The following is a 16,996-nucleotide window of genomic DNA, read 5'->3' on the forward strand; positions in this document are numbered from 1 at the left end:
TAAAGGAGAAAAGACGCATGTAAGGCGAAATCAGGAAATCTGCCTGTGCAGATCAGTCAACTTCGACAGAGAACTGAGAGCAGCTCAGAACGAACCAGAGAATGATCTTTATATTTTTGAAAAGCCTCGGATGTCTAGTTTTCACAGCTTTTTACGGTTCGTCAATATCATTTTTCTAGAAGAAGTTATGGCCAATTTAGTACAGGAAGGTCGAGCTGCGCGTGAATCTGGTTTTTGACGAGAATTTATATTTACATGAAGATTCTAGAGTCTATGACGTCCGAAGGCTTCCCCAATCATACTTGGATACAAATTGGAGATGATGACTCAATCTTGATGACATGGAATTATTTTATTGGCTTGAAAGTAATTAAATTGTGCATCAACAACCTCAAGCAAATTACAAACAAAGTTGAATAAGGAAACTAGGGTTGTGTATCTCCTATATAAAGAGCCATTGTAGCACCTTGAAAAAGGACCGCACCCTTCACCTTCTTTTCTATCTCTCTTTCTTTTTCCTCCGCCACCATCTGTTTCTTTTTCTCTATTTTTATGTATAACTAAATTACTTTTGTTAGGGGCGAGGTTTGAAGTCCTAAGACATGGTTTTGACATTGTTTTGATTCTTAGTTTTGAAACTACTTTGTTGTGAATTTGTTTATTTGGTTTTGGTTTATGGATAACTCTTGCATGTTTATGTTTTATGAATGCGCACATAAAATATTATGATCATGTGAGTGGGGCTAGAAATAGGTATTTTAATCTCCTAAATGGTTAATAATGCTTATTTCAATGGTAGTAAAACCTATAGGACAATAGGTGAAACCAAATAAAAAGGATTGCATGCTAGGTAGGCGTTCCACACTAGTTTTGCATACTTGTTTCGATCAAACTTCCACATATGCTTAATGCTTAGAATAAATTGTTGATAGGATAGCGTTCTATACCTTGATTGTTTATTCTAAAGGCTTAGTAATGGTGCGTTCATCTTGCTTAAGTAATCTAGGGAAGTAATAAGAACTTATGCAGTGCGTTCACGGTTTGTTCTTGATTGAAACATTTTCATGACTTGGTAATTGAAACTAGGATAATAAATTTGTCTTGAGCATGTTTTGGTGGTGGATTTCCGAATCTCTAACATCTTCACTCATATCATTGTAAATTCCGCATTGTTTATATGTTTTACCTTAATTTATGCGTTAAAAATCCCAAAACCCCCTTTTTATAATTTACTGTTCATTCATTCTTTCATTATTTTTGTATATACTTATATTCATACTTTAATTCTTTATTTGTTACGTAATTACTTGTGTACCCTCAATCCCCGGGTCTAACGATCCCTACTTATTTTATACTAACAACTACATTTTGCAGGGTTAAGTTGAGCGTCTATTTTGGGCGTATCACCTGCCTCCAGTGGGAACCTTCTCAGCTTCCTTCTCCTGCTGAGGGCCAAATCGATTACCTCCGGCGGGCCCCCCCCCTTAGAGGCAGGAGCGGTTAGCTGAATCACGACCGCCCCAGCAGGAGCTAGATGCAAATGATGCAGCATCTCAAGGACAACCTCATCCTCTGAGGGTGTAACTTCCTTGGTCTGCGGATCGACCAGCATCTCCGCATTATCCATCACTTTTTGGAAGGCCGCGTGACTCAACATATTACCAGGAACAGGATCTACAAAAAATAAATAAATAAAGAAGCAAAGGAAAAGTAAGCCAACAAGGCACAAAGTGTATCTCCCTAAGTCCATTCCACTACTACCAAAAAAAAAAAAAAAAACAACCCGCACAACGTACCTGGAAGTCGAGTCAACTTCAATTCAACCAACAAGTCCCAACCCGTCAACAGACGAAGGTCAAGAAGGTTACGATTCTTCCAGCAACCGAGGACTCGCGCTACGCGGCACTCTTCCGTAGACTTCAACATAAAGCGCAATCTCGCTACAAAAAAAAAAAAAAATTATTTCTACTTCGGAAACAAAACAAGAACAACGACATGCAGTTCAGCGTCAACCTCGTCTAGATTGGAACTCAGATTTAATCCTAAAGGTTGGTTCCTCCTTGTTCACTGTCTCATCGTATTCCCAACCATCAGTAGTGACACAAAAAGTTGCCCACCAGGGGGTCATCGAATCCGGCGGATTCTCAATCAACCTCGCAGCCCCGGTGTGACGAGTAAGATTCACTTGCCCGCTACAGCCTTTCCTCTTTACGTAGACGAGCTCATAAAAGTGAAGCACTTCGGCCACAGTTGGACCCTCACAGCTGGACAACCGCCAAAGTGAGTTCAGTGCCATGAGCATCTTCCACATGTTTGGGCAAACTTGCAACGCCGAATTCACATAGGAGAATTTGAAGATTCGTTAGCAGCGGGAACCTCACTCCCTGACGGAATACTGCCTCGTGAACGGCAGCATATTCCGCCGATAGGAACGACACTTTTTTGCCTTTCTTCGGCGGCCTCAACTTCGGCACGCCAGGAAGCTTGTATACATGCTTCAGCCTGTTAATCGCCGTTTGAGTCATCGGACCTTCCGGCTCATCCACATGGGTTCCATCGAGCAACACCCATGATGACTCGACACTACCTTCTCCAGCCAGGCCATCGTCGTCCTCTTGGGAAATGCTGGCGGCACTGTTACTCGCCAACCTTTCCTCCCGCTAACTACTAGTAGTAGTATCCTCCCCCGCCGCCAAAGTCTCCGCAAGAACCACCACCACGTTGCATGCCCATGTGTAGGTATACCATTTGCAGCGATTCAATGTCTAGCGGCTTAGAGAGTGAGGTTCCTACAAGGGCAGACGGACGCAATGAGTCAATAAAAATCCTATCGGAAGCGTCAAACGACACGTCAGACCCGAAATCCTCACTGCTCGAGAGTTCTACGACGTTAGCCATCACAAGCACCCTAAAACCCAGAATGTTAGTTCCAAACAGATCTAAACTACCCCTATTAGAGTTTATCCAAGAACACAGCACAACAAAAACCCAGAAAACCAAACAAAACCGAAAACCCAGATTCAACCATCTAGTGTCTACGCACCACAAAACCACAAATCCTCTCCCCAGCCACAGAAAAAAAAAAACCCAAAATCAATTCCTAAATCATCTCAAAATCCCTAAACACGTCTCAAGCATCATTGCAAACTCCAAACACAAAACTCACACAGAACCAGAAGCATAAACTCCAAGTAAAGCAAGAATTGAAATAGAGAACTCACCAACCTGAAGTGCGTGAAGAGCAGGAATTCCTTGTGCTTGCAAGACCCTGGTTTGGTTTTCCTCGATCTCTATCTTCCTCCAGAATCAATGCCCTCGCTCTGAACTCAAGCCTCTCTGTTGTAGTCTCTTGAAGGTTGAGGAAGGTTGAAGACGATGAAAAATTTGAAGTTTAGGTTAAAGTGGAGACCTTTCAGGGTTTCCCCCCCTTTTATGACAGTCTCCACCAGATCTGAGCCGTCCGTCAGGAACAAGTGCCTCACCAGATGACGACACGTGCCCCATTTCCTCACTAACTACATGGGTTAACCGAGGCGACAATCAATAATTACTCGTATTTATGGCGAAACGACGAACGTGCTCAAGATACGTGCACCTACACGCCAAACCAACCAGCGACTGACACGTAGCATGGTACTGTCAGACATAACGCTTATCCACTCTAATCGCTAATTCAAAATTTTCCAAGGAGAAGACCTCCGCTAAGCGAAACATCGCTAGCAGAACTTCTCATCTTTAAAATTTCTAAGGAGAAGGCCTCCGCTAAGATAATCACCGTGATAGGAGCATAATTATGCGATAATAATGTTGTTAATTCTCATATTTACTTTGTTAGTTTATCTTATTTTCTGGTTAATTTAGTTGTTTTTATGTTTATTATGTTTTCCGAAGTAAGGAAAGAAATAAGAGCAAAAGGAAGGAGATATGTTCAATTGATGGAGAATCACACTCTTGATGAATCAAGGAAGCTTAAGGCAATATGAAGGAAAAGATATTCAGCAATTAATTCTCTTGGCTGCTCCTATTGGATAGAAGGATGTCAATGAATCCTAAATCAATCAGAACATTAATCAAGGAGTTAGAGTCCAAAAAGAAAAGAAGGAAAGAGTTACAAACTGAATAAAATCTCTCCTTGGACGTTTAAGAAAAGGGGGATCTCACATACGAAGAAGCATAGACGCACAAGAGCTTGAGAAGAAGAAGAACTACAACCTTGCCAGAAACGATCGATCGCTGCACGCCAGAGATCGATCGCCGATCCGTATTTTCCAATTTTATGATTTTTGTTGTCTTCTTCCTCCATGAACTCCTTTGTGTTTTTGATTTCCATTATGTGTAACTAAATTTCCAGTAGTTAGGGGGCAGTTGAAGCCCCTAGACATGATCCATAACATGCTTTGATATTCAATTTGTTTTCCAATTAATAAAGTTGAGGTTTTGTTTACCGTATTTCTCATTGATGAATTCTATGTTTGTATGCTTTGGAGGCCTACTTAGTATGCATGCTAGGGTTCTAATACTTTGATTGTTTGATGCCTGGATCAATAGTTGGATTCCTCAAATTATCTAGAGAAGTAATTGGTAGTTTTCACTAGCAAGTAAACAAAACCCTAGGTTTAGCAAGGCTCTAAGTTATTTGCGATGCCTAGTGATTGCTCAAACTCTTTTCAAACTTAATGATCTCTGCATGTTTAATCTAATAAACGTACCTTTAGGTTGCATTGCTTGGGAATAGTCTAGGTGTAGAGCACTTCCTGCCTAGCGTACAAAGTAAGAAAGGGTAATAGGTTGTGTTCAAGCGTACCGAGCCAATCTGAGCGTCTTCAACTAAGTTAATTGGTAGCAAATTGGAAAAAGTGTGTTGTGTGTGATTGTTGGGGGTGGATACTTCCTTCCTAGCTAGTTTCATTATCTTGATATCAACCAACTTTAAATCTGCTTCAATTTCGTTTTTCTTTCTGTTCTCTGTTTTTCTATATTTTATTTCCATAGCAAATCAACTCCGAAATTCACCAAATTTTGTGTGCTGGACGCCTTGTGTGTCTAGTACGTCTCTGTAAATTTTCATATTTTTCTGGGTTGTTTTGGTTAGATTCGTAGTTTGTCTTTTGACTGCTGTTCAGTAGGAACTGCAGTCACGTTTTTGTGACTTTTGTTGAAGCACTTAGTTTAACTTAATCCTCTGCGGGAGACCCTTATTTCTCTATACTACGTTTGACATATTTGCAGGAGAATAAGGAAAATCAATAGCTTTTAAACTTAGCTATCACACCGCTAGCGGAACTTCTCACTTTCAAAATTTTCAAAAAAGCAAAGTCGCTGTTAAGCTCACCTTTGCTAGTCGAACTTCTCACTTGAGAAACTTTAGCACAAAAAGACTTCCGCCATCGGAACCTCTAAAAGGCAACACCTCATAATGTCAATGACCGCTACGCGACATTACAATCAAGTTATTCTCCTCCAGGTTAGAGTAAAGGGACAGGTCAGCAACGTCTACGAAGGCCCTGATCAGGCGGTTGACCCCCGACACTTGGGTTATCAAAGATTAGGCTCGCTACTAATGCCCACTGCTCTATGCAGTTTCCCTCATCAAACAATTATCCAGCCAAACGGGCACCTATCTTAGCCGGGGAGTGGGCTACTCCCTGGGGGGCCTAGCAGGGCCCACCCGAAAGGGAATAAACAAGTCCATGGTTGACAACGCACTGACGCTAATTATGCTCTGGAAGACTAGCAGAAGTAACGCTTCAAACTGCTAGGCAACTCCCTAACCAAGATTACCCTCCTTGACTGGGGACTTGGGGGAGATCAGTTCCACATCAAAAACAAGGAAGAGATCAGTCTCTCCCTCGCCTATAAAAGGTCCACTTCTCTCTCCTCATTAACTACGCATTTATTTTATCTAACGTTATTCTGTCAACATAAATACATTGACTGCCTTAGCCATCAGAGTAGAGAAGACCGCCAATCGTAGTCTCCCTCTAACGCCCTTTGTATTTTACTTGATAGGTAGCGGTAGCGCTACAACCTCCTCAGTAGCGGTCCAGGCTTGGATCAGCATTAACAAGATTTGGCTACCACTGAATCTCAGACATTAACACTGTTTATACCTACACTAGCAAGGCTAGTTCTCTCCATCACCAAGCATAAGTAAACCCCACTTTGGGACATGCACGAGACATGGCAAGGCCCAACCGCTACTTGCATCTTGTAGCCCTATGTTCAAGCTACGCTACGGTATCCGGAAGTCACAAATCCGCCACCGGGAAGCCACCTTCCCGCCCTTGCCAAGATGCCTCCACAACATGGCTTTCTACATGCTTCAAGACTAGGATTGTGTGGTTGCTTGTCCCACATCGAAAACAATGTAAAGGAGATGACTTCCTTCACTTATAAAAGGAACTCTCCTCCCACTCAAACACCATTCAATTCCACATTCACTCCATTACAACACACTTTGTAATCATGTTAGGCCGCAAGGCTCGACACACACTAGTATAAGCTTTCAAGTGGACGTAGTCTCCTGCTAAGGCGGGAGGTGAACCACTATACATCTCGTGTCAACTCTCTCTCTCTCTCTCTATCTCTCTCTTTACTTATCGTTAAATAGATCCCCGCGGATCCAAACGTTAACATTTGGCGCCGTCTGTGGGAAGCCGACACACAAAGGCTTCGTCACCTACCACAAGCTTTGGACGATCAACGCTCGTTCAACATCAAATCGGGGCCGGTCAACGCCCGGCGGGGTTGGTCAACGCCCGGCGGGGTTGGTCAACGCCCGGCGGGGTTGGTCAACGCCCATCCGGGTCCGGTCAACGCTTGGTCACCGCTGATCGTCATCGGTCAGCGCCCATGTCAATGGTCAACGACCATCTCAAAAAAAAAAAAAAAAAAAAAAAAATTTTGCCGTCAAATTTCTCTGGGCACCCAGACATCTTCTCTGGACACCCTTCTTCTTCTTCGCTGCGTTTTCTCTGGCCTCCGCTGCACATCCCTCCACCCAGCGATCCGGGCACAGCCCTCCGCTAGCCTTCCCAGCTCCGGCAGCAACCTCGGCGGTGACCTCCTTTCAACAGCATCCTTCGGCGGCAGGCTGCAGCGGTAAACGGTCGCCGGAACCCACAGCAGTAGCTCCGCTCCACTAGGCCTCGGTGGATTCCGCTAAGATCCAGTCCGCGGCATGTTTGCCGCTCATCTCCGTCGGCGGGCACTCCGTCTCCACCCGCAGCCTGCCAACACCGCCGGACATCAATACCGCACTGCGCTTCAGCGGATACAGCCCCGCTCGGTTCCTCCGCCGGACTGTGCTCCGCCGAACCCCAACTGCCGGGTCGGGGACTGCAGCTCTGGTCCTCTCTGCTCCGCCAGCCCCGCATAAACCTCCGCCAGAGATCCCCAGCGGCAATTCCTCCGCCCAACTGGACAGCTCCGTCCAAACTCGAGTCTCCGCCGAACTGGTGCTCCGCCCACCAGCGCATGGCCTCCGCTGAGCTCGCCGTACCTTCAAGCTCCGCCTGCCTCTTCTTCTCAGCACCACCTCCGCTGGGACGAACTCCTCCGCTGGGAATCACCGGCGGCACACCACCGCCCAACTCCGGGTTCCGCCGGACTTCCGCCGCTGAGCTCCCAGCACCATTCTCCGCCGGACTTCCGCCGGACTTCCTACACTGCTCCGTTGCAGCTCCACCTCCGCCACGCAGCAGCTCCGCTCCGCTCCGTTCATCCATCACAGCTCGTGCACTAACGCAGGCCATTGGCTCATTGCAGAGATAAGTTTTTGACCACACATATACTATATTCTCATGGCCATGCATCTCAACACATAGATTGGCCATGCCTACACACATGTGCGTCCTGGGCTATTATCTTTTGGATACATGGCTGCACATGCTTATCCTTTATTTTATAACTTACAAGGGAATCTGAAACTCTTCCACCACATGCATATTGTGCCATGCATATATATTGACATTCTCGAATATATGTCATATTTACTCACTTTTATTCCTCGGTCGGTTCATTACTATGAATAAATTGTTAATCACTTTTAGCTCAATTAAACATGCTCGGATAAATGCTTGCGAAACGGTTATGACTCGCTTAGGTATCAAAGCATGGCCGCGACTCGCTTGGGCTACGCCCCGCACGCTCATATAGCGCCTACACCTAACTTGCTCGAACACCTAACTCGCTACACTTATCCAACATGTTTTAGTTGCGCTCTCGGTTCACAATGCTTCTTACATGTGGTCTAGCCTCCGGGCACTACACTTGTTCACATTTTCTTATCTATGGTCTAGCCTCTGGGCACCACACTGTTTCACGTTTTCTCACATGTGGTCTAGCCTCCGGGCTCCACGAGTCTATGGTTGTGCACCTCCGATGTAACTACATATACGATTTTTTTGGTCTTTTGTGATGCAGGATAGCGAGTCCCTTCTTGCTTGCGGAGCTCGGGGACTTGTAGGGGCCGTGCGCCCCTCGGATATTACTTATGCTTGATGACTTTATGATTTGAACTCCCCAACCAAGAAGCTACTCTTACTCGGGGACTTCGGGGACTTGTTTATACCTACACTATCAAGGCTAGTTCTCTCCATCACCAAGCATAAGTAAACCCCACTTTGGGACATCCACGAGACATGGCAAGGCCCAACCGCTACTTGCATCTTGTAGCCCTATGTTCAAGCTACGCTACGGTATCCGGAAGTCACAAATCCGCCACCGGGAAGCCACCTTCCCGCCCTTGCCAAGATGCCTCCACAACATGGCTTTCTACATGCTTCAAGACTAGGATTGTGACTAGGATTGTGATGCAGGATAGCGAGTCCCTTCTTGCTTGCGGAGCTCGGGGACTTGTAGGGGCCGTGCGCCCCTCGGATATTACTTATGCTTGATGACTTTATGATTTGAACTCCCCAACCAAGAAGCTACTCTTACTCGGGGACTTCGGGGACTTGTTTATACCTACACTATCAAGGCTAGTTCTCTCCATCACCAAGCATAAGTAAACCCCACTTTGGGACATCCACGAGACATGGCAAGGCCCAACCGCTACTTGCATCTTGTAGCCCTATGTTCAAGCTACGCTACGGTATCCGGAAGTCACAAATCCGCCACCGGGAAGCCACCTTCCCGCCCTTGCCAAGATGCCTCCACAACATGGCTTTCTACATGCTTCAAGACTAGGATTGTGTGGTTGCTTGTCCCACATCGAAAACAATGTAAAGGAGATGACTTCCTTCACTTATAAAAGGAACTCTCCTCCCACTCAAACACCATTCAATTCCACATTCACTCCATTACAACACACTTTGTAATCATGTTAGGCCGCAAGGCTCGACACACACTAGTATAAGCTTTCAAGTGGACGTAGTCTCCCGCTAAGGCGGGAGGTGAACCACTATACATCTCGTGTCAACTCTCTCTCTCTCTCTCTCTATCTCTCTCTTTGATGCTAACTAGAGTCCGCCCGGATTCTAACGTTAACAAACACCAAGCTTGGACCAGTGTTAACAAGATTTGGCTACCGCTGAATCTTGGACATTAACATTGGTGCCATCTGTGGAAATACTTGAGCAAAAGATCAACCCACCATAATCCACAATGACTAACGGTAGCGGGGAAATCGCCTATGAGCAAGCGGACGAATCCGTCAATACCCAACCCACCAACCCTGCGGTTATCGTTAATCTTACACTCTTCAACACTCTGGTCAACCCCGGTGTCGAACCTCAAGATACCCCTCCAGGTCTGCACACCCAATCAGCAGTGGAAAATCACCTCACTGAAGCATCAGAAGCTGGGAATTGAAGCATATCTGTCCCACATCGAAAACAAGGAAGAGATAAGTCTCTCCCTCACCTATAGAAGGTCCACTCCTCTCTCCTCATTAACTACGCATGAATTACTTACCTAACGTTATTCTGTCAACATAAATACATTGAATGCCGTAGGCATCCGAGTAGAGAAGACCATCAACCGCGGTCTCCCTCTGATGCCCTGTGTATTTTATTTGACAGGTAACGGTAGCGCTACAACCTCCTCAGTAGCGATCCAAGCTTGGACCAGCATTAACAGGATTTGGCTACCGCTGAATCTTAGACATTAACAGCTCCTATCATGCATAGTTTAAATTTCATGGATAGAAGATGTAGTAGCCTCCATCTCTGCGTTTCGTTGTTCGTTGTCCACTACAAAGGAGGGCGACCAAAAGAAGGAGCCTAAACAAATCTGAATGACATGTTCGTGTCAACTAGCTTCGATTTCAGACGGTTAAGAGGGGAGGGGGGAGAGAAAGAGAGATGAATGTCATACCCCAATTTTTAAACATAATTAAAAATTAATATAATCCCAGAATTATACATGCGTGATGGTTCAGCAATGAATACAAAATATCTGAAAAACTTTTTACTTTTAAACGAAGTATGATAGCTAAATTTAAAGCTATTGATTTTCTTTATTGTCCTGAAAATATGTCGATTGTAGTATAGGGAAATAAGGGTCTCCCGCAGAGGATTAAGTTAAACTAAATGCTTCAACAAAAGTCACAAAAACGTGACTGCAGCTCCTAATGAACAGTAGTCGAAAAACAAACTAAAAACCTAACCAAAACAACCCAGAAAAATACAAAAATTTACAAAGGTATACTGGACACACAAAACGTCCAGCACAAAAAATTTGAGAATTTTTAGATATCATTTACTATATTAAATAAATACGGGAAAACAAAGAACAGAACGTAAAATAAAGAAAAGCTTATTTGAGAATGGTTGAGATCAAGATAATGAAACTAGCTAGGAAGGAAGTATCCACCCCCAACAATCACACACAACTCACTTTGTCCAATTTACTACTAATTAACTTAGTTGAAGACACTCAGATTGGCTCGGTACGCTTGAACACAACCTATTACCCTTTCTTACTTTGTACACTAGGCAGACAAGTGCTCTACACCTAAACTATTCCCAAGAAATGTAACCTAAAGGGTTTGTTGAGAAAGGGTTTGTTGTAGAGAGACTGGACATAATGACGTTTTGCAAATGGGGTATAGTGTTGGTTGCCTCTATCTTCTAGGGTTATTTTTTGTCCAAGTGTATTTTTTTCACTGCTTTAATTATATTGAGCTCATTTGGACAGCATTCAGCTATTGGGAGAAGCCCTCATTTGATTTATGGACAAGCCCCCTCAGACAATGGTTTTTCATAGTTACGTTGTCTGAATGCTCAATTTTAAATTTTCAGTTTGCCCCCCGTTGTTGCCTAGGTGGAGGGAAATAGGTTTGGGGGGAGAGAATGGGGGGAAACAATTGGGGAATGTTGGTGGACATGTTTCACTTGCAAACCTATGGATTCATACCACAGTTTTAAACAAATCATCGTATCACCACTACATGCTGGGAAAATTTAAGTGCTGCCAAATGGTGGAAAACTTGCTGCCCTATAACCATTTTGACCTCACACCACGCTTCCATTTATAAACGTCTTCTAAAACAATTCATAAATCTAGCATGAAAAACAACTGTTGGTTGAATTCATATTAGAAGACAGACATTTTAAAACCGTCGTCGAAAAAATGAAAAATCATTCACACCACAGAAACGGGTGTGGCGTCGTATGAGAGGTGTCGTGTGTTTCATTTTCTGTAGTAGTGATAGGATGATCTAAATTAATACCACTCAGAAAAGAATAGCACATATACAGGCTCAATATCTCACAAGGGTAAAATCAAGTTTAACTCATCTTAGCATGCTTCCATCAAATTTTCAGTTATCACATAAGCCCTAACTATCTATTGCACCACAAATCAAGCATAATAATCATCAAAATCTATTAGCAATTACTTAAGATTATGAATCCAAAATCATGCTTGCAATCATCTTGTAACCATAATATAACTCATATCAACAGTTCATGCTCATCATAGTGTTGGAAGACTCCTAAAGACTCAACAAAAATAAATATTAAATTAGACTCTCTTTTTTTTTATATATAGAAGACAAAAAACTAACAACCAAAAAATAGCAAAAAGTTTCAATTTCCTTCCCCCCACACTTAAACCAAACATTGCTCTCAATGTTTGACCAATGATAACATGGAATGAATAGAATTAAGTATAGAAAGAGAAAGAAAAGGAAACAACAAAAACAAATATAGTTAAGAAAAGTAGAGAATGCTCCCTCTCGTAGACTTCTCAAAGCACATGATCTTTGGAGACGAACTAAAGACACCAACCTCAAGGCTATTAAGCCTTGACTTCCTTATGTAAACTCCATGCCAAACTCGCTCCAAAGATACTCCAATAATGCTCAAAACAATAGGAAACATCACTTTTCACAAACTGATTTCAGCTAAAACCTTGCAGCAGCCCTACTTCCGAGGCTTATAGCTTATCCATTCAGAATCAGAATCCAAAGATCCTACTTGGAGATGAAATTTCATATTCAGGGCTTTCCATACATATGTGGCACAAATTCTAAGTCCAAAGGATGTGAAAACTAGAGACCTACAAAGTTAGCAAAAAATTACAGAAAACTGGCAGAATGCTGACAGAATGACCTTTGTCCATTCAAACCTAAATATCAGAAGCTACAGGGGTCACATTCAGAAACCCTTTAGTAGGAATGAAGTAGACATCTGGGGCTTCAAATTCATATAAGGTTTGTCTCATTTGGACCCCGGGAATTATCCCCTGTTTTGCACTTTATGTGGCTCTGCTGCCCAGTTTTCCAGTTTTCTGCCCCGAACCCTTCTGTACTCAACTGAAAACTGCAGACGCATTAGAACTTGGAATTTTGATCTGTCAATGACATTGAAAAATAGACTCCTGGGGCGTTATATCCATATATGTTACGTCTTCTAGTTCTCAGTGAGCTGTAAACGGCAGCCGTTCAAAATGAACTGATCCGTGAGGCAGAAAAACTATTTTGCTCAAAAGTGATTTTCCTCGAACTTTCCTCAACTATATGACCTGCACACAAACCAAAAACATAAAAACAAACAAATATGAAGCAAAGATTGAGAAGAAAAGGAATAAAGAGAGTGTCTCTTATGATTAAAAGTTTTGAATGCCGCAATCTTCTTCCTCCATTAATTGGGTTGTCTCCCAAGAAGCGCTTGGTTTAACGTCGTCAGCCTGACGGTACCACCAACAATTAGGCAAAGGTGAAGAAGCTTCCTTTTGAAGACTTCGCAAGAAATTTCGCCGTTTTTTTCATGAATGACTTCTTATTTGGATCAGGTGGATATGGGAGATCACCACTTGAAGTTCTCTTCAATGGAGGCTCAGTGAAACCACTTGAGGAAGGAGATTTGGTCGGAAGATAGCCCTTGCTTGGCTTAAAATCCTCACGAAGCCACCTATCATCAACACTCACACTCTCTATATTAGTTAAAGGAACAAAATTATTATAGAATGTAGACTCACCTTCATGATATGGAAGTGCTTGTTGAGCAGCCATAGTTTCAATAAAGTTCTTATGCATGGTTGTAGCCACCTCTTCCGCGACAATTGGTGGAGAATGATCATTGCTTAATTGCCATCGCTAACAACTCTGAATCGCCTAGACTTTAGGTGATGTCCAAGTTCTAAGGGATCGAACATCTTCTCTTATTTGCCCACCATCACCTAAAAGATCTTGCTCATTAATTTGAGGCTTCAAGGGTTCAAATACCTTGAACGTCACTGTCTCCCCAAAAACCTCCATACTCAAAGTGCCTCTGAACACATCAATATTGGTGTGAGCTGTGGCCATGAATGGGCGCCCCAAAATTAATGGTAATGATGTAGGCATAGGCGCTTCCTCCATCTCAAGAACAAGGAAGTCTGCAGGCAAAATTAATCCATCCACACGTACTAGTACATCTTCAATTACTCCCCTAGGATAGACTATTGAGTGATCAGCTAGCTCAATGATCACCTTTGTCTCCTGTAGCTCACCTTTTTTAAGAGTTGAAAACACAGAATATGGCATTAAATTAATCGAAGCTCCTAAATCCAGTAAAGCATGATCAAACCTCTGTGCACCAATGGTGCGTGGAATTGTGAAGCGTCCGGGATCCTTAAGTTTAGGTGGAAGCTTTCTTTGAAGAACAGCTGAGACTTCTTCATTAAGGGCCACTATCTTATTCCCATTGAACTTTTTCTTTTTGGTGCATAGCTCCTTAAGGAATTTAGCATACTGAGGTACTTGCTTGATGGCATCCAGAAGAGGGATGTTCACTTGGACTTTACGGAAAGTTTCCAAGATATCCTTCTCTTCTTGTTCTTTCTTAGAGCCATGAACCTGCGAGGAAAAGGAATATATAAAGTAACCAACTTAGAAAGGGGAGAATCTTTTACCTTTTCTTCATCAGAGACGTTTTTCTCATCCTCCTTCATGTTTTCTTGCTCTTCCTTCTCTTCTTGACCCTTCTTGGGTGCCTTTTTATGCTCAGAGACTTCATCCAACTGTCTACCACTCCTTAAAGTGATTGCATTAAGTTCAGCTATTCTCCCATCCTTAGGATTTTGAATGGTTGTGCTAGGGAGAGTGCCAAGAAGTCTAGTATGCATCTCTGTTGCAAGTTGCCCAACTTGCCTTTCCAAATTCTTGATAGATTGGCCATGCTCCTTGAGTTGAGATCTTGCCTCTTGTATGAAGGCTGCGGTATCCTTTTGGAAGGATGCGGTGTCTTTATGGAATGATGCGGGTGTTCAAAGCCATCTCCTTCACTAGTTCTTCCAAGGACTTGCTTGAGGATTGTTGAGGGGGAGTTTGTTGATAGACTTGCTGCATAGCCGCTTGTTGGAATTCAGGTGGTGCACTGTAGACGCCTTGAGTAGGTCGAACCGCGTTGTCATTACCGCCCCAATGGAAGTTTGGGTGATCCTTCCACCCCGGATTGTACGTGTTCGAATAAGATTCATTTTAGGCCTTTGTTGCCCCATATAATTCACCTGTTCCTCAGACAAAGAAGACATGGGGCATCTATCAGTAGTATGATCAGAATAGGAACAAATAGAGCATACCTGAGGTGTTGGCTTAAGCCCATTGCCCAGAGCATTCATTAACAAGTCAAGCTTTCTTTCCATTGCCACCATTTGGTTCCTTGAATCAACTTCATACACTCCATGTCCTCTTGTACGTTTATCCCTTGTGTAGAATTGTCTCTTATTGTCGGCCAAATCATCAATCAGATTATATGCTTCTTGACCGGTTTTATTCATGAAAGTACCTCCACACGCAGAATCAACGCTGCCCCTATTAGCTATGTCCAATCCATCATAGAAAAATTGAACAAGGTCATTCAAACTGAAGTTGTGATGGGGACACTTCCTCTACAACTCTTGAAATTCCTCCTATGCCTCATATAGTGTATCTCCATCATTTTGAGTGAAGTTCTGAATCTCCCTCCTTAGTCGTTTGGTCAATTGAGCGGGGAAATATTGTTTCAAAAACTTCTTAACCATTTCATCCCAAGTTGTGATGATACCTGCAGGTAACGAGTACAACCAACAATTTGCATCATCTTTTAAAGAAAAGGGAAATAAAAGTAACCTGAGTCCTTCTGGTTGGTTTGCAGCTTGCAAATATCCAAGAATTCCCTAATGTGAACATTAGGATCCTCAGATGGTGTGCCAGAGTACTTAGGCAACGAGTTCAAGAGCTGCAAAGGAATGGAGAAAGCCTGATTGCCTGGTGGTGTGTAAGCTATGCATGAGGGGGATTCCGAAGCTGTAGGAACAAAAGCATCCTTCAATGGCTTTGGTTCAACCATTTCGAGTCTTGGGGGTTCCTCTTCGTCCTTCTGAATTGAATGTGCAGGTGAGTTTGGTGGTGTTTTCTCGTGATCCTCCCCTTGTGAGGAAGTAGAACCCGCCGTTATGTCGTCAATTGGCAAATTAGTTTCCTTCGTTTGCTTCCTATTCGACTTGCAAGTGCGTTCTATTTCTGAATCCAAGGGGGTAAGATTGCCTTGTGCAGTGCTACGAGTAAGCTTACACCTAAAAACACAAACAAACAAAAAAAAAGTAATAAACTAAAACAAAAATCAAATTAACAAACTAGTAGAAGCAATTAGAATAAATGTAATCCCCGGCGACACGGTGCCAAAAATTGATAGCTAAATTTAAAGCTATTGATTTTCCTTATTCTCTAGCAAATATGTCGATTGTAGTATAGGGAAATAAGGGTCTCCCGCAGAGGATTAAGTTAAACTAAATGCTTCAACAAAAGTCACAAAAACGTGACTGCAGCTCCTACTGAACAGAAGTCAAAAAACAAACTAAAAACCTAACCAAAACAACCCAGAAAAATACGAAAACTTAAAGAGGTACACTGGACACACAAACCATCCAGTATACAAAATTTGAGAATTTTTGGATATCATTTACTATATTAAATAAATACGGGAAAACAGAGAACAGAACGTAAAATAAAGAAAGCTGATTTGAGAATGGTTGAGATCAAGATAATGAAACTAGCTAGGAAGGAAGTATCCACCCCCAACAATCACACACAACAAACTTTGTCCAATTTACTACTAATTAACTTAGTTGAAGACACTCAGATTGGCTCAGTACGCTTGAACACAACCTATTACCCTTTCTTACTTTGTACACTAGGCAGGCAAGTGCTCTACACCTAGACTATTCCCAAGCAATGCAACCTAAAGGTACATTTATTAGATTAAAGATACAGAGATCATTAAGTTTGAAAAGAGTTTGAGCAATCACTAGGCATCACAAATAACTTAGAGCCTTGCTAAACCTAGGGTTTTGTTTACTTGCTAGTGAAAACTACCAATTACTTCTCTAGATAATTTGAGGAATCCAACTATATTGATCCAGGCATCAAACAATCAAAGCATTAGAACCCTAGCATGCATACTAAGTAGGCCTCCAAAGCACACAAATATAGAATTCATCAATGAGAAAGACGGTAAACAAAACCTCAACTTTATTAATTAGAAAATAAATTGAATGTCAAATCATGTTATGGATCATGTTTAGGGGC

Source organism: Rosa rugosa, chromosome 2 (genome assembly GCF_958449725.1).
Source record: "Rosa rugosa chromosome 2, drRosRugo1.1, whole genome shotgun sequence".
Classification (NCBI taxonomy): domain Eukaryota; kingdom Viridiplantae; phylum Streptophyta; class Magnoliopsida; order Rosales; family Rosaceae; genus Rosa; species Rosa rugosa.